Source organism: Homalodisca vitripennis, chromosome 1 (assembly GCF_021130785.1).
Source record: "Homalodisca vitripennis isolate AUS2020 chromosome 1, UT_GWSS_2.1, whole genome shotgun sequence".
NCBI lineage: Eukaryota > Metazoa > Arthropoda > Insecta > Hemiptera > Cicadellidae > Homalodisca > Homalodisca vitripennis.
The window spans coordinates 3,740,438-3,766,055 of record NC_060207.1 but is presented as its reverse complement, the minus strand read 5'-3'; positions in this window follow the sequence as shown (position 1 = coordinate 3,766,055).

Below are 25,618 nucleotides of genomic sequence, written 5' to 3'. Positions count from 1 at the left end.
ATTGCGTCAGTGTGCTAGTGTTGTTGATTAGCTGTGATTCTACAGTTATACACAGTAGCCAGGATGGCCTTTATCAGTGCTGTCGGCCTGTTTAAGGTTATGTATTGCGTCAGTGTGCTAGTGTTGTTGATTAGCTGTGATTCTACAGTTATACACAGTAGCCAGGATGGCCTTTATCAGTGCTGTCGGCCTGTTTAAGGTTATGTATTGCGTCAGTGTGCTAGTGTTGTTGATTAACTGTAATAGGTAGGTATATTTTACAGTTGTCCATAAAGTAGCTTCATCACTTAAAGAAATTGTCAAAGTAAGTAAAAATAGGAATGACCAGTTTACAGAAAAGTTATGGGACAGGCGAGAGAGATGTGCCAACGTGGCTGAGTAGCAATGGGTTGGTCGTAACTGCAAAAGGTGTTACATGTGAAACTTTACATCTTTGATCGTACGCATCGATTCTGTATTTGCTGAACACTGTAAAAAGTTCAACACTGCAAATCTGACAAAAGGTCAATAATGAAAAGTGAACTTATAGAAGTATTTATGGTTTGTATATGCTATTTTAGTGTTTAATTTGAGTCGAATTTTGTAAAATAAAACTTATAAAATTACTTCTTTGATGAAAACTCTATTTCGCTTCATTATTAAAATTTCATTAAAGTGAATAATTTCAATAAATATTTTGTTCGCAAAAGTGTTTGAGGGAATTGGAAACATTTGAATTGTTAATTAGTTTAAAAATGCCGTTCACACAGAACAGTCTTGTTTTAACTAAAGAAAATAACGCAACACATTTATATTAAGTGAGAGCCATGGAAAGACCCGAGAAAAACTTGGTCACTACCTTACCATTAAGAAGCTGATGTTTCCGGGAGCTAAGCTAAGTAAATGTGGTATAAGTCAAAGAATTTGAAATTCTCTTCTGATGATATGGTTGTTTTTATGGCTGGTTCCAATGATACATACAACTATGAAGCTGCTAATTAACACAAGAATGTGAAATAAGCTCTAAGATCACTTGGGTCATGCAAAACTATATTGGCTGAAATTATTTTCGAGAGAGATTTGCCTCCTTTTCCTAGAATAAATAAGAACATTATGAACCTTGACTTAAACATCTTTAAGACAACTCGAAAAAGGGTTAACGTTCCTTTCTGGACATGACATCAATGGCTGATAGGTGCTTCAACTCTTATAGCGTTCATATACACCTACTTGGAAAGAGCATTTTAACAACCCAAATAAGTAGATTAATAAAATTTTATAACGTTGGAAACATAAAAGGAATTTTTAAGCAAGAAATCCTCTTTCATAGCAAAGATATCAACATTAATGAAGCTAATATGAAGGCAATAATCTCAAAACTTCGCAATGGTGATTAAGGGGAAGATATCTAGAGGAGATGCTAGTGTTTTCGTGAGAGCTTTTGGTAAACCCTTATTGGGAAACTGTGTGAGTTCGCCTGAGTTTATGGATTCATTACTAAACTTAAGCACTTTAGTAAACCAAATAAAAATGACTATTGCACTGACATTGAACGATTTACAAAACATCTTCAGGGAAAAAGGATATGAGCGTCTGATATGGGGTCTATGCGAGATAACTTCGAGAGAATTCTAGCCCCTCATTGGTAATCTTGTCAAGTTTTAGCAACAAACTAGTACAGTATTGTGATTAATATAACATTATACAGCGAAATTCCACATAGGCTTAAACAAATTAGTAAATATGAGGGGATCGTGAAAGAAATGAAGACTCTAATCAACAAAATCTACAGCAGATCTCACATTTACGGGTATCAAGTGTGGTAGAAAATAACATTAATCCAGAAATTTCAAGGAAAAATAATAAGTCTGTTTTTTATCAATGATCAATTTATTTTGTTATAAGCTATTGGATGAAACAAAATTAATTACTTAAAATTATAGACTTTATTAAGACTAAAGTAGTCTTCCGAGTATGATGATATACTCGCAATTTTACTCGCTAAGGAAGTTCTTATCAAAACTCTGGTACATATAATAAATAATACTATATCTACACATATCCTACATAATTACAAGTTTCTAAAATTATTCCTTTGTTTAAGAAGGGTGAAATCACTGGTCCCAACTACAGTCCTGTTGCAGTCCGGACGGAAGTTGTTTCTATAATTCATGCCGAATCATTTTTTGAGAAAAATTCATTATTGGATTCTGAATAGCATGAATTCAGACCTAAAAGTCTTTAAAAATGTAAAACCTGCTATAACATCCAACGTAATAAACAAAACTGTGAACTTATCTTGTGGCCAAATATATCAAAAATATTGCATCTGCAGACTGTTACGCGACATGTGATGTAGAACGTAGTAGAGAGGACAGGGCTACGTTAACATGTTGGGATGCGGCCAGCCAGCAGTGTGTCTGGCCACATCACTGCTCTCCTTGTGGTGTTCTTCTGTATTGCACGACATGATACGATCGTCCGAATCCGATGAACGTAGTAGAGAGGACAGGGCCACGTTAACATGTTGGGATGCGGCCAGACAGCAGTGTGTCTGGCCACATCACTGCTCTCCTTGTGGTGTTCTTCTGTATTGCACGACATGATACGATCGTCCGAATCCGATGAACGTAGTAGAGAGGACAGGGCTACGTTAACATGTTGGGATGCGGCCAGCCAGCAGTGTGTCTGGCCACATCACTGCTCTCCTTGTGGTGTTCTTCTGTCTTGCACGACATGATACGATCGTCCGAATCCGAAGAACGTAGTAGAGAGGACAGGGCTACGTTAACATGTTGGGATGCGGCCAGCCAGCAGTGTGTCTGGCCACATCACTGCTCTCCTTGTGGTGTTCTTCTGTATTGCACGACATGATACGATCGTCCGAATCCGAAGAACGTAGTAGAGAGGACAGGGCCACGTTAACATGTTGGGATGCGGCCAGCCAGCAGTGTGTTTGGCCACATCACTGCTCTCCTTGTGGTGTTCTTCTGTCTTGCACGACATGATACGATCGTCCGAATCCGAAGAACGTAGTAGAGAGGACAGGGCTACGTTAACATGTTGGGATGCGGCCAGCCAGCAGTGTGTTTGGCCACATCACTGATCTCCTTGTGATGTTCTTCTGTCTTGCACGACATGATACGATCGTCCGAATCCGAAGAACGTAGTAGAGAGGACAGGGCCACGTTAACATGTTGGGATGCGGCCAGCCAGCAGTGTGTCTGGCCACATCACTGCTCTCCTTGTGGTGTTCTTCTGTATTGCACGACATGATACGATCGTCCGAATCCGAAGAACGTAGTAGAGAGGACAGGGCTACGTTAACATGTTGGGATGCGGCCAGCCAGCAGTGTGTTTGGCCACATCACTGCTCTCCTTGTGGTGTTCTTCTGTCTTGCACGACATGATACGATCGTCCGAATCCGAAGAACGTAGTAGAGAGGACAGGGCTACGTTAACATGTTGGGATGCGGCCAGCCAGCAGTGTGTTTGGCCACATCACTGCTCTCCTTGTGGTGTTCTTCTGTCTTGCACGACATGATACGATCGTCCGAATCCGAAGAACGTAGTAGAGAGGACAGGGCTACGTTAACATGTTGGATGCGGCCAGCCAGCAGTGTGTTTGGCCACATCACTGCTCTCCTTGTGGTGTTCTTCTGTCTTGCACGACATGATACGATCGTCCGAATCCGATGAACGTAGTAGAGAGGACAGGGCTACGTTAACATGTTGGGATGCGGCCAGCCAGCAGTGTGTTTGGCCACATCACTGCTCTCCTTGTGGTGTTCTTCTGTCTTGCACGACATGATACGATCGTCCGAACCGATGAACGTAGTAGAGAGGACAGGGCTACGTTAACATGTTGGGATGCGGCCAGCCAGCAGTGTGTTTGGCCACATCACTGATCTCCTTGTGATGTTCTTCTGTCTTGCACGACATGATGCGATCGTCCGAATCCGAAGAACGTAGTGGAGAGGACAGGGCCACGTTAACATGTTGGGATGCGGCCAGCCAGCAGTGTGTTTGGCCACATCACTGCTCTCCTTGTGGTGTTCTTTTGTCTTGCACGACATGATACGATCGTCTGAACCCGAAGAACGTAGTAGAGAGGACAGGGCCACGTTAACATGTTGGGATGCGGCCAGCCAGCAGTGTGTTTGACCACATCACTGCTCTCCTTGTGGTGTTCTTCTGTCTTGCACGACATGATACGATCGTCCGAACCCGAAGAACGTAGTAGAGAGGACAGGGCTACGTTAACATGTTGGGATGCGGCCAGCCAGCAGTGTGTCTGGCCACATCACTGCTCTCCTTGTGGTGTTCTTCTGTCTTGCACGACATGATACGATCGTCTGAACCCGAAGAACGTAGTAGAGAGGACAGGGCTACGTTAACATGTTGGGATGCGGCCAGCCAGCAGTGTGTCTGGCCACATCACTGCTCTCCTTGTGGTGTTCTTCTGTCTTTCACGACATGATACGATCGTCTGAACCCGAAGAACGTAGTAGAGAGGACAGGGCCACGTTAACATGTTGGGATGCGGCCAGACAGCAGTGTGTCTGGCCACATCACTGCTCTCCTTGTGGTGTTCTTCTGTATTGCACGACATGATACGATCGTCCGAATCCGATGAACGTAGTAGAGAGGACAGGGCTACGTTAACATGTTGGGATGCGGCCAGACAGCAGTGTGTCTGGCCACATCACTGCTCTCCTTGTGGTGTTCTTCTGTATTGCACGACATGATACGATCGTCCGAATCCGATGAACGTAGTAGAGAGGACAGGGCTACGTTAACATGTTGGGATGCGGCCAGCCATCAGTGTGTTTGGCCACATCACTGCTCTCCTTGTGGTGTCAAGTGCATGGCTCTCTGCCAATCATACTTACATGTAAAGTACAATTATTATAAGAAAAGACAATCATATATGTATAACGTGTTTTATTACAATTTTGAAATAAAAAAGTTGGTATATTACAACTTTGAATGTTTTAATAATCAATTGAAAAATGGAAGAAAAGTAATTATATATTATTTTTGTAGAGTAAATCCTCATATTGTTTTCTCGCTCACCTTGGATTATTCTCAGCAGTTCAATCTCAACGCTGAAATAATGTAGTTTTTCGTAAGAGAATAATATTACAACGTAAAGATTATATCTAGACGTTCACTCATCAGTCCTGTAACGAGACAGTCAATCCGAGTACAAAAAATACTATAAGTACATCAATAATCAAGAAATGCTATTTCTATGTACGAAAATAGTAAAGTACTATCAAACCATCACACTACTGCAAATTCAGTTCTTATTTAGCCGTGAAAAAAAATATATAATCATTTAGGAATATCTTTATTATTTATAGAATTAATTAACTTGAGATTACACAATATATATTTTACGACTGTTGATTGGTAAACCTAATCGGAATTTGTAGCATTAATGAGTTGAAGTATGTTCCAAAAGTCATCAGAGTGACAAGGGTCCCATGAAAAGATATCCAAAAAGTAAGAAAAAAAATCTTAATTTTAAATTATGATATAAATTGATGGTAGTAATAACAAAAACATTATTGAAAAGTGCTGGGTATTCAGACGAATTCATCTTTAATATACTAAAACTATAAAGTTCTGTTACATCTTTAGATGCGATTAGATTATTTAGTTAGTTTGAAAAAATACAGTTTCTCTATAGGCCCACACTTGCCATGTAAAGTGAGTGATATATGAAGATGAAATTTTGGTTTCAAACCGTCTTTTTGTGCTTGTACTCACGAGTTCCGTCTATACTTCAGTAGCTACAATTCGTGCTTTGTGATACACTGTAAGGGGTCCCAGAGTTCATGTTGGATCGGTACCCAACGGGAGAGCTTGTACTCATGAGTTCCGTCTATATTTCAGTAGTTACAATTCGTGTTTTGTGATACACTGTAAGGGATCCCAGAGTTCACGTTGGATCTGTACCCAACGGGAGAGCTTGTACTCATGAGTTCCGTCTATATTTCAGTAGTTACAATTCGTGTTTTGTGATACACTGTAAGGGATCCCAGAGTTCATGTTGGATCGGTACCCAACGGGAGAGCTTGTACTCATGAGTTCCGTCTATATTTCAGTAGTTACAATTCGTGCTTTGTGATACACTGTAAGGGATCCCAGAGTCATGTTGGATCGGTACCCAACGGGAGAGCTTGTACTCATGAGTTCCGTCTATATTTCAGTAGTTACAATTCGTGCTTTGTGATACACTGTAAGGGATCCCAGAGTTCATGTTGGATCGGTACAACGGGAGAGCTTGTACTCATGAGTTCCGTCTATATTTCAGTAGTTACAATTCGTGCTTTGTGATACACTGTAAGGGATCCCAGAGTTCATGTTGGATCGGTACACAACGGGAGAGCTTGTACTCATGAGTTCCGTCTATACTTCAGTAGTTACAATTCGTGCTTTGTGATACACTGTAAGGGATCCCAGAGTGTGACATTTCCAAACTAAATCAATTTTGCAATGATAACATTTAAATTCAAACATCCATAGTGCACAGTATAAACAAACTGTATAAAGGTGCTTACACATGTTAAATTTATTTTACTGTTATAGAACTACTTAGCTGACAACTTTTGCATTTTACAGTGTAATAAATAATTGCATTTATGATTATTTTACTACTGTAACTGCGTTTAGCTTTAATGTACTCATCGCTTTAACATGTTACCAGATTAGTAACATGTTCCTTATTTAATTATTGTTACTATAAATATAATAACAATATTAATTGCTAATCACTAAAATAACAGTTCTATTTGAAACATAATAAGAGCTTGGAGATTTTTAAAGTTAAACTGCTGAAAAGCTTTGAAAACTTTCATTTTACTATTAACAAAAAAAGTATAACACAGTAAATACCATGAACACCCTTCTAGTTGTTCTAGTTGCTCTGTATCTTTATCTCAGTGACAAAAGAGAAGAAAGTTGTTAGATACATATAACGCTTACAGTTTCAGCCCAGGTAACAGCACGTGCATTCATGAATAAATCTGTAATAACGTGGATGTAACACTCGCAGATCCGACAGAATCCTAGCAGCTGGCTGATTCCTAGCAGCTGGCGTAAAATATCCTTTTCAAAGACGACTTTCATGCTGAATATTACGAGAAAATACACATATCTATATAATATACAGATTACAAAACACATATATTATAAGTGTAATTAATTAAGGATTTTATAAGAATTACTGCTATGTTACAAGATATTGTATTACAAGTATATTGCCTTCTTTTCGTCTTTAAACTAAATCAAAGCAAGTACTGTAATATGGTTTACATAATTCTTTAAACTTCTCAAACTGTATCAGTTACCTGGTAATGTATTACGTCTGAATTGTGTTAGATCAGTTACTATATTATTGTCTAAAACTAAATTTATTTTATTGATTGTTATATATAAAAATGGGTATCGACATAACAGAAAAATATAAAAAGTTCTCTGTTCAAGACAAAGCTCACGTCAGTAAGTACATTTATAGCACTTATGTTAATTAACTTAGATGTTACTTTACATCAGGTCTCGCTCCCTTGGGAGTTCGAAGGAAACCCATTCTATAAAGCGCTCAAGCCAGTTTAAACGTACGGAATGATTTTTTATAACATTATTTTGGTCCTAGAGCTCTGCCATTTTGTCTCTAAGGGTACTAAAATAAAATTTGTTATAAAAATCACATAGAATGTGTCTTTCTGAATCAGTTTAAATTCATCCAAACTGAAGGTGTCTATATAAAGTGGTTTGAGGTCCAGGGGATCTGCCTTCTTGGCTTCAAAGCCACTTACAAGTTATCTTAGTGTTATTTTCTGCTCTATAAACGCTCATGCCTATTTTAGTTCAAATCCGTCCAATACCATGATGTTTAATGTAATTGTATACATATAATGATTTTGTACTAAGGGACACTCCCTATCAAAGAACGCAAACAAAACTTTTCTTGGTCACCATTTATCACATTGAATGTTCGATCAAATTTTTAAATAAGTACATTCAACAGGAAGATGTCTATAATTAATAGTTGGGTATAAAACGTTTTAACAATGGGACTCTAACATGTGTTCCAATAACGAAAAATAACCATTCCGTTTATCTGTAGAAAATTTATGGGAATGTTTGTTCTATTTAAAACCACATAATAAATCCATATTAATTGTTTAGAACACAGGTTTAGCCTATGTGCTTCCCAATTATGATATATCCATGATAGTTTTTTGTTATATAAGCAATTGAATACTAATGTCAATTTTAGCTAAAAGCATTTAAATGCAATGAATTTAGTGGTATGTTTATTCAACGGTATTAATAATAAGGCTCTGTCCCTTGTTAAAAAGTGAGGTTAAATGTATTTTAAATACATAATTATCACGTCCATTCCAACTTTGGTTAAATCCACCCAATAACAACGTGTCTCTTGTAGTCGTGTAGGAAAAGGTTTTGATAATGTGTCTCCACAACAGTCGGCCATATTGATTCAAACATAAACTTTACTTTACCATTCACTCGTAGAACGTCCATAGCAAGTTTAATCAAGAACGCGTTAAGGATTGCGGCCATAATTGTGATAGCTATTGATGGAGAATTGCTTAAATCTGCAGCTACGCTAATGCCATTCTTGCATGTTTATGTAGATGTATTTTCGTTGTTCAACAAGAATGGTTGTTTCATGTATTGCGCATAGTCCATGTAATCACTTGTCCCTGGCTCTGGCCCATATGACAACTCTAAATTACAGATCAGAATGCCAAAACTCTAGCGTATGTTTGCATACGTGGAGTGTGTATTAAAACATGTGAATGATGTTGATAATTGTGCATTTTAAGTTACCTTATTCAACATTGTGAATGATGTTGATAATTGTGCATTTTAAGTTACCTTATTCAACATAGTGAATGATGTTGATAATTGTGCATTTTAAGTTACCTTATTCAACATTGTGAATGATGTTCTTACCATAAACATACTATCTATACAATAAGCATATTTTACTGCTTGAAAAAAGGTTTGGATATACGAGAAAACTATGCAATTCATTATACACTTTTATAAAAGTGTCATTTTGTAAGTTTTTCAGCCACTCAAATTATAAATAAGGTTTAAAAACTGATTATTCAAGGTATATTATTCCTGTCTGATATAATAACTGAGTTATTCAGTACAAGTTCACAGTCTACAATATAATAACATATTGAGCGGTCATGATATTTTTCCATCAATGACGATTACTTTTAATATCACTTCTTCAATACAAAACAGCACTACATGCCGGTATCAGTTACTACCCCTAACAATTTAAATTATTATATAATACAAGGGTTAGCGTTATGTTACTCTCCACAGAAGATATCAAAGCTGATAATGAAGTTTGAAACATTTCATTGAACTGCCATTTTGGTTAGCGTCATCCTTTTAAGATCGGGTGTTTGGTATTGTAAGAATGTTAACCTCGTCTCATGCTCGCTTTAAACGTTTCCTCTGACACCTTGTCAATGCTACTGGGGACGTAGCGGTGACAAATTAGTTTTAGACGTCCATTATCGATATAAATTCCATTAGCGTTTGCAACTTTCTCCTGCTGAACAATTATAGATATTCAGTAATGATGGTAGATTGTCTCCACTAGCATAGATTTTAATTAGATTAAGGTATACAGTAAAGACTTCATAAAGATGTGTAGTTAAAAAAAAAAAAAAAAAAACTTAATTTGTTACTATGACAACAAATGATGTGAGTTTTGCTGATTGTGTATTAGTTTCCATAGACACTTGAAACGTTAAAATTACTCCTAGTGTGCCTGAAAATTAAGCAAAACAAACTAATTTATCTCGTAGATTTAATTTCCCCTTAAATAAAATAAATAGGTACCAACACACCTATATATGAATGTGAATGGAACACAAACGTGTCCACTGAGCCACGAAGACTTGACATGAAGGCAATATTCAGGTTTTATGACCAACCATTACTGACTGACAGTTATCGGTTTTTATTTATCCACCATGAAAACACCAGTCCCACCTCCATCTGGTTATATGTATTTTATAGCTATAACGTGTGAAATAAAGGTGAACCCTTTCACTCAGTTACTATTACATTACTACATTAAACTACAGCTCAGTGTGAAGTTTCAGTGTCACGCAGGAAATTGTTATAAATCCTAAATTACAAAAAGAGAAGCTGCTTAGAAGCTATAATTAGTGGAATTCAGTTCAGAAGTGGTAATAGTCATGAAATTCAACACGTTCTTTTTAATTTAGATATATTATATATTACAATATATTATAATATATCTTCAGTGTTAAAAGGTTTAGTATTGTTTACTTAATAATACATTTGTATATTTTGGAGATGACGTTAAAACCATACGTTCATCCAAGAACTAAGATGTTTTTAAACTTTAAAAGTATATTATAATCTATAAATATATTTCACAACATATTTACAAAGACCGGTAAAATACCAAAGTAAAACTGTTCATATAAATAAATAGATAGACAGACAGGCAGAAATGAACATTTTTCAGCTCTTCAAGTGATAGGCTTCACTAACACTCAGCCAGTAATATAGAAGTTCTTATTAAATTATAAATATTTAACTTTGTATTTCGAAATCATAACCAATGATTTTGATTTTTGTTTCGTGAATTGCTAGTACAGCACCGGCCGCGCGCTCAGATTATTTGGACCATCTGTATTTTATGAAATTACATTAAAATCTAAATACTTATACAGCCGCATGTGTAACTGACTGACTGACATATAGATACAAATTCTAACATAGTTCTAGAAGTGCTGGAAACTTGAAATTTGGCACGCAGGTACCTTTCACAATATGACCCGGAGGAAAAGTCTAAAAACCGGACTTTTTTACTTTTAAAACCCTCAAAAAAATTCGAGAAAATTCATGCATTTTTCACCCTTGCAGGCCTTTTTTGTAAGCCCGATAGCGGGCGAACCGTTGGAGCTAGCTCGGATCTGACGAAAAATTCATAGTCAGGAATGGAGTGAACTACAAAAAAGGTCCAGTGACTTTTTGCTCTATCTTCCATGGTTAAGCGACAAAACGCTCGAACATTTGACATTCCAGAGATTTTTTCGATAAAAATAATGTTTCGAGCCCGATAGCGGCCGAACGGTAGGTCGTAGCTCAAATATGATTGACCCATCAAATTAGAAAATTACGTGATCTACAGAAAAGGTCCAGTGACGTTTTGCCTTATCTCTATTGGTTTGGCCGAAAAACGTGATTATGTGCAATTTTTTTGTAATATTTACGCGAAAAGTTTGTTTTTGAGGTCGATAGCGGCGAAACCATTGGTCGGAGGGCAAAATAAAACAAAAGTTAGATATAGGAAATGAAGTGATGTACATAAAAGGTCTAGTGACTTTTTGCCTTATCTCTATTGGTTTGGCCGAAAAACGTGATTATGTGCAATTTTTTTGTAATATTTACGCGAAAAGTTTGTTTTTGAGGTCGATAGCGGCGAAACCATTGGCCGGAGGGCAAAATAAAACAAAGGTTAGATATAGGAAATGAAGTGATCTACATAAAAGGTCTAGTGACTTTTTACTCTATCTCCATTACTTTGGCCGCAAAATGTGATTAAGTGAATAGATTTGGAAATTTTCGCCTACAAATTTACATTCCGGGCTTGATAGCGGCTAAACTATTGATCTTAGCTCAAAATAAAATTTCATTGCGATTTAGGAAATGACGTGATCTACATAAAAGGTTCAGTAACATTTTGCCCTATCCTCAACGGTTTGGCCGCATAACACGTTTTAAAGTTTTGATTTTTTGAGTTTTACGTGAGATTTTGTTTTCTGGGCTCTATTGTAGACAAAACCTTAGTTATAGTCCGGATTAAAAATTTGATTTTAATACAAAATTTTACGTTCTACAAAAAAGGTTCAGTAAGCTTTTGCTCTACCTCCATCGGTTTGGTTAATAAATGTCAATATTTTGTAATTTCGACGTGAAAATTTTGTTACTGGAGTCCATAGCGGTTGACCCGATTATGCTAGCTTAAATATCAAAACATTTATAAACAGCTATTGGTAGGTTCTACAAAAAAGTAGCTTATTGTTGTATATCTTACTATAAGCCTGTTACACGCTCTCAAAGGCAAAATATTTTTTGTAATTTGGCAATTATAGGGGTTTTGCTTTTTCTGACTAAAATTTGTGTAATTCGCTATGAGTTCCAGATTGAGTTTGTATTACTAAGTAAACGAGTGACTAGTAAACGTGTACTAGAGCACATCATTAATTGGCTGAGCGTTAGCGAAGTTCAATAGTAATTAGGGACATAGTGAATTTTATTATTTTTGCTTACAAACACAAAACACACTCTAAGAGGCAAAAGTGTGGTAAATTAAACCCCCTGATGTCTTAACCCCCGGTAACGTTAACACCCCCCCTTGGGAATTTCCTGGCATGACCTCATGTCCAAATTTTACCAATCATCAAATCTCTTAACCCCCCTTGGGAAGTTCCTGGTATGACCAGATAACCCCCTGATGTCTTAAACTCCGGTACGTTAACCCCCCCTGGGAATTTCCTGGCATGACTATATAAACTCCTGAGCAAATAAAACCCCCTAAACAATTTAAAAATGTTGACTTAGGGTAGGTTTTTTACTATATTTCCACTCAACAATTTACAATAGCTGACAGGTGCAGACTTTACTACCACGCTCTGTACCTCCTAAACCAGAGCTCGTAGCTCAAATCCAGTCACTTTTTGTCGTATCTCTTACGGTTAAGTCACAAAATGCCCTTAAAGTCAAAACTTTTGTTAAGTTGGGATAAAAATCAACAAATTATAATTCTTATTTACGGATTTAACCTGTCACCGAATTCCTCTTATCCCCGAATTTTAAGCACTTACTTTGGGGGCCTGGGGGCGTAGCCCCCAGCGAGCCGAAGGCGAGTCCGTTGTAAAACATTAGATCTTAGAGCCAGTATTCATATCAGTAAGTAAGCTCAGTATCCAACTCCCATCCCCTCTGTTTGCTCTAGACAGCAAGGCTCTAGGATTCTTAACTGTAGTCATTTGTTACAGGTGGAAAGAAATATCCAAGATATCCTAAGATAAAAAACCTCATAACATTCAATTGTGTCAGATCGGAAGGTTTATGTGCTCCAACTGTGTGATCATATAGCCTACATTTCCCGAAATGGACAAATGTTCGTAGGAATTCTATAGAGTACTTTAATTGATACTAACACGATGTATTCAATCTTATCATTTGACTGCATCAGTTTTTCTGGGTGAGGACTTGCAACAGGAATGATCGAAAAATTATTGGATGACGAGATATCCCTGGGCCATCTCAAACTCAGCTGTGGTTTTGAGGTGAATTCCTCGACTTAAAATGGCAGAAAAAGGCCCTAGGGCTCTTCACCTCCTGTGACCTGACGAAGGGTATCTTCTAGATAGTGAAATGTCTCAAAATCATGCAGCGATAATTTGTGTTAAGTAAATTTCAGTCTCCCTGCGTTAAATTCAATACTACAGCCGATCCGAAGGATTTAATGTGTTTGTGGGTGGTGAAGCCTTACTGTGTTTTGAGGTGGGCAAAATATCCATTTTTTGTGTCAAACCCCAAACCAACGTATTACCAGACCCCCAGTGACGATACCGTAGTGACCGTTGCAACAATGGTGAGATCGTAGGGATCAGTGACCACTAAGCATATGTTACGTAAGTTAGGAGGCATTTCAAACTGAACCACATCTGGAAGCGAATGGATAAATTTCCTAAACCTTTGTAGTCGGTTTGTAATGTACACTGAAAGGTAGTATACGGCATTATCAATTATATAAGCCCGCCTATACAGAGGAGCAGGCCTAAGGTATGGGTCTAAAATATGGGGAATGGTAACATATACTGCTACGTATACCAAAAACACATACCCTGACACTTTTAAATTATAATTAAAAGCATTGTTGACGTAATAACGTATTTCCTATCGACTGTTTTCGCTATTTCCTCAGATACGTGGTGATTCTATCTCAACATGTGTTAATAACATCACAATTTCTCTCTCAGAAGAAAAAAAATATCGGGGTGGATGTTAGCACCAATACTTGACATAACCATTTCAGTTTTATTTACCGGTGTATGGTATTTCTTTGTATGGCAATACTGACATGTATCTGAAATACGTTAGGATATAAGTGAGGCTCAGAGATGATGCTTCTCTTCTATTGAACCAAATGAAATAGTCACTTAGAGATCTTATTTAAACTTGATGTGTAGTGTACGGTCACGATGGTGGTCGTAACATTGTATAATATACAAATGAAATAGTCACTTGGAGATCTTATTTAAACTTGATGTGTAGTGTACGGTCACGATGGTGGTCGTAACATTGTATAATATACAAATGAAATAGTCACTTAGAGATCTTATTTAAACTTGATGTGTAGTGTACGGTCACGATGGTGGTCGTAACATTGTATAATATGAAAATGAAATAGTCACTTGGAGATCTTATTTAAACTCGATGTGTATAGTACGATATGTAGTGTACGGTCACGATCGTGGTCGTAACTTTGTATAATATACAAATTGTAAGTTACTTTTTATGATATGGAAATTGTATAGAATATCTAAAAACTCAAACCGGAAATATAGCTTTTCGAAAGAGGTACATTTTAGATTGTGGGTTTATCCAGGGAATTCGGTTTTTGTATATATATATATATATATATATATATATATATATATATATATATATATATATATATATGACTCAAAATAAAATAAATCTCTGACATTCAACTCTTCTACATGATAACACGTTGGCACTCAGAATGCATAAAGCTCATAGCTTCAGTTTATAACTGGCTTGAGGCCTACAATCACCAGCAAAGACAAAACGTAACTTACCTCTCAGAAATGTGTGTTTTTTAATATGGTGCATATTGTTTTATTTCTTCAATGAAACCTTATGTATTAATTTGATAAATTGAAAGGTTTACCCTTAAATACTGAATTTTATATGAGATTTATTCACAAACAAAATATTAAGTAAATTATTTCACATAAAATATATATCTATGAACGGTTCCAAACTAATATTTTAGAATGAAAGAAATAAGCTTCTCTAAATCTATATACTGGCAATAACATTTAGCATTCAAGGTATTACAAAAATATTAGTTAGCACTTTGAATAATGTATAACAAAATAGGTTGAATCACAACTCACAATAGTACAAAATCTACAGGGAAGTGTGAACAGTTACTGTTAATTACTTTCTCGCCGGTTATAGAGATAAGGGAATATACAGTTAGTAGGTGACTACGTTTATTACATAGAAAACGCCAGCACTTGCTTCAGGATTGTTTATAAATTAGAACAATTTATCCGGTTGATGAATTTATATAGAAGTAAATGTAATTTCCTTTAATAAAAATACATATGTCATGAATTTCACAATCTGTGAATAGACGTAGCTGCGAACCTCGGATATAAAACGGTCAGTTAAATCAAATTGCCGAGATATACGCTGTAATAAAACATGTTTATAATACTTTGATGAACAATTAAATTTGTTGTATATCTAATACCTTAAGACCAAAAGATATTATTTAAAACTGATTGAAATAGAAATAATAATAAGGCGCAACATAAATACAATTTAACTACCTCTACTACATTCTCAAATTAGTAAATATTGAACTAAGTACTTCAATTAAAATTAAAATTAATTAATAGTTTTTTCTTACTATTTTTAAATGATGACAGTTTTTAGCTTTACATGCAAATTTCATTGAGTCTGAATACTTTTACTAATACACAAACGGTAATAAAACTCCGTGTAGAGTAGTAAAGAAACAATGAAATCCCTGTTAAAGACTGACATTGTTCTGTCATATGATTGATATAAACAATATACTTTAGTTTAACATATTGTATTTGTTTTAAAACGATTATGTAACTCATTAACTACACCGTTAATTAACCAACAACGAAATTAATTTATTTCTAGGGAACATACGGGATGGAACTCGGAACACAATTCTAGGAAATAGAAGTGAACTTTTTAGTCATTGTTAAAACTTTTCCAATTTATATAAAATGGGATTGTGGTGAAGGGGGGAAGGAAAGACTAAACATTTTTTAATGCAAAGACCCATTAAATGACACATTATTTAAAAGGTGTTGATAAATAGCAGTACAAAATGGTAGTTCGTTTAAATTAATTAAAAATTAATTGAGGCAAAAAATGAACATCCACAATCAGAAGGTAAATAACTTCAATAGAAAACCACTTTTCTTACAAACTAAATCCTGTTTTACAGTTATTACATGTTGTAGTGCAGGCCTCCCTTACCTTATCAGTTTTGAGGAAGTCTAGTATTAAGTTTAGTTTCTGGTTGGAGTAACAAAGTTAAGACGTGTTTTTGTAATACTTTACGTTGAAATGGAGTGTTTAAGTGAACAAGAGCGTATTATGATCCTGAAGATGAGAGGCTATAGAGACCGGGGTAGATCTTATGATGAAGTAAGAAACTTAACTACCGATACTTATCCCAATCGAAACTCTGTATCTACTAAATCAGGAGTTCAACAATAATCCAACGTTTCCAGGAAACAGGCAGCGTTAAAGACTGCCTCAAAAACTTTGACGACCAAAACCGGCTACAAACGAAGCATTGTCACTTAAAATTTTACAGTATGTTGTAGGAGATCCTCATGTCAAAGAACAAGAAACGTTTCTCAAATATTAGGTATACCTCAAACATCAGTTTATAAAGTTTTACATGACCTTGGTTATAAAGCGTACAACATTCGTTTAATTCATGAGCTAAGTGATGACGATTTTGATCGTCCAGCAGAATTTTGTGAATTAATGATGGAGAACAATGATAATTAGACTAAACAACATTGCTTTCTCAGATGAAGCAACTTTCATGTTTAACGACAACTATAACAAAAAAAATGCTCGTTATTTGACTGATGTTAACCCTCATTGGAGGAGAGAGCAACATACCCAGCATCCTGAATTTATTTATGGATACCTATACCTATGATGGATATACCCAAGCTATACGAGGAAATGTTGCAAAATCAGGTTTATCCAAGCAGTTACCAGCAACTGTAATGACGTTTGGTTCCAGCAGGACAGAGCACCTTCACACTATGGCCTGCATGTCCGCCAGTATTTCTATCTCCACTTTACTAATTTGTGTGTGGTCCCATTAAAACATCGTTTATAAAACGAAACCCCAGCACATTAACGACCTTAGGGACAGAGCAGTAGCGGACATTCCCAAAATCTCGTGTGAATCCGTACAGTTTCTACAACAGACTTCAAAATTGCCAAACTTTCCTGGGACAGCAGTTTAGAACATCTAATATAAAAAACAGGTTAGTAAGTTTTAGACGTATATTGCTTACTGTTACTGTAACTTTGCATTAACAATTTGTAACTGCCCATTTCGGGGAATTGGTTTGTTTCTTAGAGAGGTGTCTTGAGTTTCATGTTTCTATCTTTATCCATTGAAGGTTTAGCAGGATCCATCCATGCTTTTAGCTTAATTAATTCCAATGAGCTGCATTTTTAATGGGTTGAGATAGCGAGCTCTAGTTCCCACTGTGCTTCTTCTTTTTGAAACATTTAAAATAAGGTGTCACTTAATGGGTCTTTACATTTTAACATTTTCAGCCGTTCCCCCCAAAATCCCATTTTGTGGAAATAGGCAAAGTTGTAACAGTGACTAAAACGTTCACTTCTATTTCCTATACAGGTGTCCCTAATTCCATCCCTCCATCTTTATCCATCAAAAAACAAACAGAGCGTATACATATTTTAACTCACACTGTACAAAAATATTACTTCTTATAGCTGAGGCTTCTTATAGTAGAATACAGGTTGAGGCTGACCACCGGTCTAGTACGTACTGTAGTCGTGTAGATTTACTATAACACCTATCCATCTTCTCTCTTCCCTAATTTAATCTCAGAGAACTGAATAAAGCTATTATATCCAGAAATGCCTTCACAGGTCTCGTTTAGGAGGGTGGGAATGACATAATATTTATAATACAAACTTGGGTTGTATGAAACATTTTTTTAAATATACTATTTAATTGAATAGTTTGGCAAAAATGGCAATTAATTAACAGTGCAGTAAAAGTTTTAAAATGTGCTCTTGATAAGAAAGACGTTATTTATGCTATGGTGAATGGCGTCCTTTGTTAATTGAAATTGGGAGTGCCGACGGCCGAGTGGTGTAAGACGTTGGACTTTGGGTCTGAGTTATAGACAGCGTAGGTTCTGTGTCTGTAGCACGTTTTGTCAGTATTATAGACCTTGTACTGTATCGGCTCTCCCTCTTATTCTGTTTGATAAGATTTATAAGGATGGAAAGAATAAGGCTTAAAAAGGGGACTGGCCTTAAATATATATATATATATATATATATATATACGTATAAATATATAAATAAATATATATATATATATATATATATATATATATATATATATATATATATATATATATATGTATGTATATTTTAGGATGGCCCACAATTATATACGAAAAATAAAAAAGTTTGAAATATATATCATCACATCGCTGGCTTTGTTCCACTATGCATAGTGAATCACCGTTTAAAGGTTACTTTTAACGGAAATTCAGCCAAAAATTACAACAAACTTGCTTTTAATAGCTTTAATTAGTTGCACCAATTTCACCTATTTTATCTCCATCAAATTTTACTTGTGAAGATCCATTATTATTATACTGGGATGGTAAATTACTCACAGACATTGCGGGAGGCACTGAAAAGGTTGACAGAGTGGTGATTATTGTTACTGGATACGGGGCCAAAAACTGGTGGGAGTACCAAAGACTGATCGTGGGACTGGACAGGAACAAGCTACAGCTTGTCTAAACGCTCTGGATGATTGAAAACTGAGTTGAGGAGTGGTGCAAGTGCCATTCTTGAAGAAGATTAAATTCTAGCCTTGTGTGGATTCCAAGTAGACACGATATAATTGAAATTGTTCTATCCTCGGTTTTTAGTACAGTGAGGGCCCTGATATTGCCATATTTAAGCGTTTCAAGAAATACTGACCTCAGATTGACAAGGAAAAATGTTCCCCAGGTAGTAATGATTTGTTTGAAAACAATCAAAACATTTCAGAAAAGATATGATGGACTATTATAGTGCTATTTTAGAGGACCCAAATCAACAAAGGAACCTCGATATGACTACTTTGAGCTTCTACAGTTTTGTTGTGTAATGCTTTTCTTAGCGATACAAGCTTAGAATTGAAAGTAAAGTTCCAAGCCCCAGGTGGTTTACACAACGCACGTTGGATGCCTAAGGCTATTTATTGTCTCAAAATATATTTATTTAAGGATCAGTTTACCCTTACGTCTATAGAAAGGGAGGGAATCACTGAGGTAAGCTTGTTTGTAGCACTAACTTATGGACGACATTGGACGAGGCGCCCAAAGCTGAGAAGGCAGTTATGAATGACGTCCTTCTTTTAAAGCAGGTTGAGGCATATCCTAACTGCATCGTTAGGAATGTCGTCGCTTTAGTAGAATTTAAACGCCACCTATGTTTGTTTCGGATCACTTGATTTGATTAGCAGTTTTTGATTCCCGCGTCAGCATCAACACCAAAATTGCGATGTTTAAAAGCTGCAGCGTCTACCAAAGGCTAAGGCCCTAAATGAAACTAGAGAGTAAATATTTAACTATGAGAGTCCTCTCGAAACATAAGTTACACAGCGAACAACGGTATTGTTCGACATCCTACTAAAAATGGTAAAAAAGCATTTCCTTTCCTTTGTAAGGATCCTGTGATGTGGACTACTGATCCGAACTTTATTGATTTTCAAGAGAAAGCTCAGAACGTTAAAATTGTGATCGACTATGCCGAAATAGGGATTGCTCTGATTCAAACATTTAATACTTCTATAAAAAATTTAAGAACCGTTTCAATCCCTTCTTCAGTTAGTATAACTACACAGAAAAGAGTTTCCAACTGCGAAGAAAGCAACGCTGATAGACGCGTTGCTCGTAATAAGCTGTATTAAACTCTAACTTGTTAGAAACTTTACATGTATGGAGATATATTTATTATTTTAATTTATAAAGTTGTTTTTGATCCAAAGTATCGATGTTTAGTAAAAATTCACTTTCGTTCTTTAAAGTTTTAAATCATAGGGACACCTATATAAGTTAAGTTTTAAATATTAACCTATTTACATAAACATTCTTTTTGTATTATACGTTTAATACCAAATGGAACAAAGGCATGCATGTGGAGAATATATTTTCTTAAATTTTATTTTTTGAACCACCCTAATTAAGTATGTATACAATAAATATTAAAATTTTATAAAAAAATCCTCTTTGTTTGAATTTATTAATTATAAAGAGAATTAATCACACATTCTTTACTTTAAAAAATCCACCCTTAAAAACTACACCAAATTTAATGCATTGATATCAGTAATAGAGAAATGAGGGACAACGCACACACCGTGGTATAAGTTTTAACAAGATATGTTTGAAAGGAAAGTAATTACTGTTGGTTCGTTTGGATTTAAAAAGGTCTTTTAGTCGGTATCTGTTACGTATCAAATGTATCACACTAAATCCCTATACATGCCATTTACATCGGGTCTGCTGCTAGATTAAGGGTTTACTTTAGGCAGGTTTAAACTGATCGTCGTTCAAATAAATATGCTTTGTTGTGGAATAGAGATGTAACCTCTCAATTCTAACATTCTCATTTAAGCTTTAAAATATTCTAAGAACCAATAAAAAGCTATAGTCACCAATAAATATTATCTTTAACAAGTTGTAGAAGCCAATAGAAAAAAATTACAGTGATAACTTTTGTTATCTGTGATTTTTTAAGTATTGTGCAGTATGAGAAAATCATTAGGGAACTTTTTATGTAATTACAAGCTTAACTTGACAGATCATGGCAGGTTAACCTCAAACTTTGTACTGAAAACCATGAAAAATGTTCTAATGACCTATGATAATCTTTGTAAGAAACATAAATATATTTCTAAACGCAAACACAAAGATTAGAAATTTTTGGCAACTAGCATAACTGTTGGGAAGAAGCCAAATTACTTATTACTGGCCAGTTAAAAAAATTGTATTAAAACTAAAACCATTCTTTAATTTTACCTATAGCATTTCTGTAACGAGTTATTCTACTTAAACTATTACAGTCTGATAAATGGTACCAAAGTTTTCGAAAATTTGAATAAGATATTTTGGTTTGTATTTTGTTCAGGAATAGTACTTGGTAGAGGGTTCTGAGACACACTGTATATGTTCTAATCCAATATTTTTTTCAAAATATATTAAAACACTTCTTATATTTTCTTATCGTCTATCGAACCTCACAGACACTAAACCAAATTCAAAGTGATTTCCATTCGTTACTATTCTTTAATATCAGTGACAGTTTAACCTATAGGCCCACTAGGCCCGTCATGTTATTGGAGTCGTATTTTCTAATCGTTTTGTTGTAATAAGAAGTTATCTTTTAAAGTGTTTGAAATGTGTTAAAAATAGTCCTATATTTCATAAAAATAATTCTTTTTTCACCTTTTTGTAATAAAACTTTTCACGTAATTTAAACAATCTTTTACGTGTAGCCACAAAATTCACCAATCTAAAGCATAGTGTTCTTTAAAAGTCATATAGTATATTTTGCCAGATGCCGAAACAATCAGTAGTTGAACCAAAGGAGATTATTATTCGTACATTTGAAGAATCCCCCATTTAAAACAGAATGGTCACGTACCAGGTCCAATTCATGAAGTCTGGAAAAGAGTTACTGATAAACTTGAATAAAGAATAATTCTAAAAATGTTTATAATACTGTAAGAGCCAAACGGTACAATATTTTGTTTTCAATTAAAGAAAAATTAGGTGTTTGCCCCGATTCAACTAAGGAAATACCCTTGTTTAGCACAACTGATGAGGACGACAAAAACACTTCATCGTCATCCAACCAGGAAGTCATAGGTAACAGTTTGGTACCAACTCAAAAATCGTTTAAGGTGTTCATACCGCATGAAGACTTTTAAGCAATGCAGCCAGTGTACACTAAAATAAGGAGTAACACACATGGAGAGTTTAGACCAAGATTTTGTCTTCAATCTTGTACTACTTTTGGCCGAAAAAAATTTGATATAGGATTACCACAAACTCCGTTGCTCCTATGTTATAATTATTTGTCAAGAAAACGTCGATTCAAATGCTGGGGAATATTATATCATAGTCAGTACTCACTGCACAGATCCCAAATGTAACAATTAGCACACAAACCATATCAGAACCTGTTGAAGATGTGAGACACACACTGCTGAAATATTTCTTAGAGATCGATTAGAGCTGAAATAGTAAAGAAACTTGCCCACTCCCCTTGTACTGTGTTCTGTCATCACGCTGCTGATGAACTAATGGATATCTGTGACCAGCAAGAATCTCCGACATTATATCGAGATCACGTACTTCGGTTACAATACAACGTAGTCCACTGGAACGATCCATTTTATGTGTTTGTAGAAAATGAAATTAATTAAATGTAATGAAATATGTCTTCATTTTCGAGGCGGAGTTAGGCCTGTTTAGCCCGCTCTTCCACTCTACTTAATCAACTCCATAGTGGTTCAATTCACGATATTTCTCTTGACAAGTTTTTTTTTTCACTACTACGCGCAGATGCAACTACATACTTACATGCTTGCAAGTAGATCAAATTATGTTGTTCTCATATAATAATTGATACTACTGGTTCACTTTTTAAAAAAATCATAAGAGAACAGAGCGAATCTCAACAAATATATTATGATGTGTGAAGAGCTTGCTCACAATGGAAAGCAGCAAATTGTACTAATGTTGTAAGAAAACCGAGATTCTAATACTATTATTTATTAGCTAAACGAATGGCACTGCTGCGGTGCTCCTTCTCCCAAAGCCATTGTGACTGATGACTCAAAGACACTTCAATCTGCTGTATGCAGATCCCTTGGAAGACACTACAAGGACAAATGTTTTCAATGTCTCCTGAATAAAACGGAAAGTCTACCTGCATTTTACATAAGTTTAGATATTGAAAACATAATCACATCATGCTCTACATGTACATGGCGATTGTCTACAAGCGAATGAAATATTTATATTTGCGGTGTTTTGAACTATTATTAACGAGTCTTAAGGAATTCGAAGTTATGCTGAAAAAATACTCTAATTGTAGCAACATCAGAATAAGAGAGTGCATCCAAAACTCCATTTCTTAACTTTCGCATATGTCGGGAATGCGTGCACAAACGTGGACTAACGAAGCACAAACAAGTATAGGTTTTATAACAATATTTTGAAGTTACACTGTCCACTTCACAGACATGAAGGAGAGCACTTAAATAATCTTCTCAGTTTATTACTTTGAAAAAAAAAAAACAAAAAAAAAAAAAAAAACAGGTACTACTCTATAGAGATTAAAAACGTTTCATTGAGATGAGAAGGATGTGGTATTTGCTAAAACAGTGAGATATATATATATATATATATATATATATATATATATATATACATTAAATTATATAAATGGCAATAGCCTTATTTAATTTCAATAAACATTGAATCACAAAAAGTACTTGCTCCGCCGGGAGTCGAACCCGGATCTCTCACTTTCCGGGTGAATGTGCTACCATTACACCACAGAGCGCTTACTTTTTCCGATTCAATTAATTTGTATTTGGCCGTATCTGTCACATATGTGTTTAAATAAGCAAACTAACATATGATCGGAAGACCAAATACCTGTCAAACGACTTTTATTTACATTAAATTATATAAATGGCAATAGCCTTATTTAATTTCAATAAACATTGAATCACAAAAAGTACTTGCTCCGCCGGGAGTCGAACCCGGATCTCTCACTTGCCGGGTGAATGTGCTACCATTACACCACAGAGCGCTTACTTTTTCCGATTCAATTAATTTGTATTTGGCCGTATCTGTCACATATGTGTTTAAATAAGCAAACTAACATATGATCGGAAGACCAAATACCTGTCAAACGACTTTTATTTACATTAAATTATATAAATGGCAATAGCCTTATTTAATTTCAATAAACATTGAATCACAAAAAGTACTTGCTCCGCCGGGAGTCGAACCCGGATCTCTCACTTGCCGGGTGAATGTGCTACCATTGTATATATATATATATATATATATATATATATATATATATATATATATATACAGAGAGAGAGAGAGAGAGATTTTACATTACTCAATTGTACACTTGTAATTCATAATAGTAGACATTTTATTGTAAACTAACACAATTCACTGTTTTAGCAAATACCACATCCTTCTCATCTCAATGAAACGTTTTTAATCTCTATAGAGTAGTACCTGTTTTTTTTTTTTTTTTTTTTTTTTTTTTTTTTTTTCAAAGTAATAAACTGAGAAGATTATTTAAGTGCTCTCCTTCATGTCTGTGAAGTGGACAGTGTAACTTCAAAATATTGTTATAAAACCTATACTTGTTTGTGCTTCGTTAGTCCACGTTTGTGCACGCATTCCCGACATGTGTGTGTGTGTGTGTGTGTGTGTGTGTGTGTGTGTGTGTGTGTGTGTGTGTGTGTGTGTGTGTGTGTGTGTGTGTGTGAATAATAATCATGTTTTGAGAGCCCCATTACTAATCTTGAAGGATTGTATTGGCATTCATGCTTTATTACAAGCCTAAACATCCTCAAACCCACTAAGATTTCGGCACTATGAATTAAACTACTTTTATTATTTTATTTTTATTTTATTATTTAATATAAAGAAACACGTATTAGCTTGAAACCAAGAATATACAACTTTCATGACAGTTTCCATAACATTCACTTTCAAAATTTTTATTTTTATTGGGAAGTATATTATACTGCACGTCACGTGGTTGAAAATATAAACAAGAACATTAGCATGTGACTGTTAGAAATTGAAGGTAATCTGTTCAATTCGGGCAATTATTTCGTAATATATGCATTATACACTGCAACTATAGAACTGTAACGTACGTATAATTGTATATAAGTGAGCTGTCGTGGAATATTTAGATAACGTTTTATGTTAAGGGAAAGTAATTTTGTTCAGTCACTAAGCACATACGGCAGAGGATATGACAAAGCCACTTAGGCCAGAAGACGACATTGACAGTAACGCGGGTTAGAACATTATCGCATCACGTTACTTGACTCCAGGAAACGAAGTTAGCTTCTGTTGCCATGAACATGTGAGGGACACTGAGAGGAACGAGGGTTAGAAAATTATCGGATCGCGTAACTTGACTCCAGGAAACGAAGTTAGCTTCTGTTCTCTTGAACATGTGCGGAACATTGAGAGGAACAAGGGTTAGAACATTATCGCATCGCGTTACTTGACTCCAGGAAACAAGGTTAGATTCTGTTGTCTTGAACATGTGCGGGATATTGAAAGGAACGAGGGTTAGAATATTATCGCATCGCGTTATTTGACTCCAGGAAACAAGGTTAGATTCTGTTGTCTTGAACATGTGCGGGTCCTTGAGAGGAACG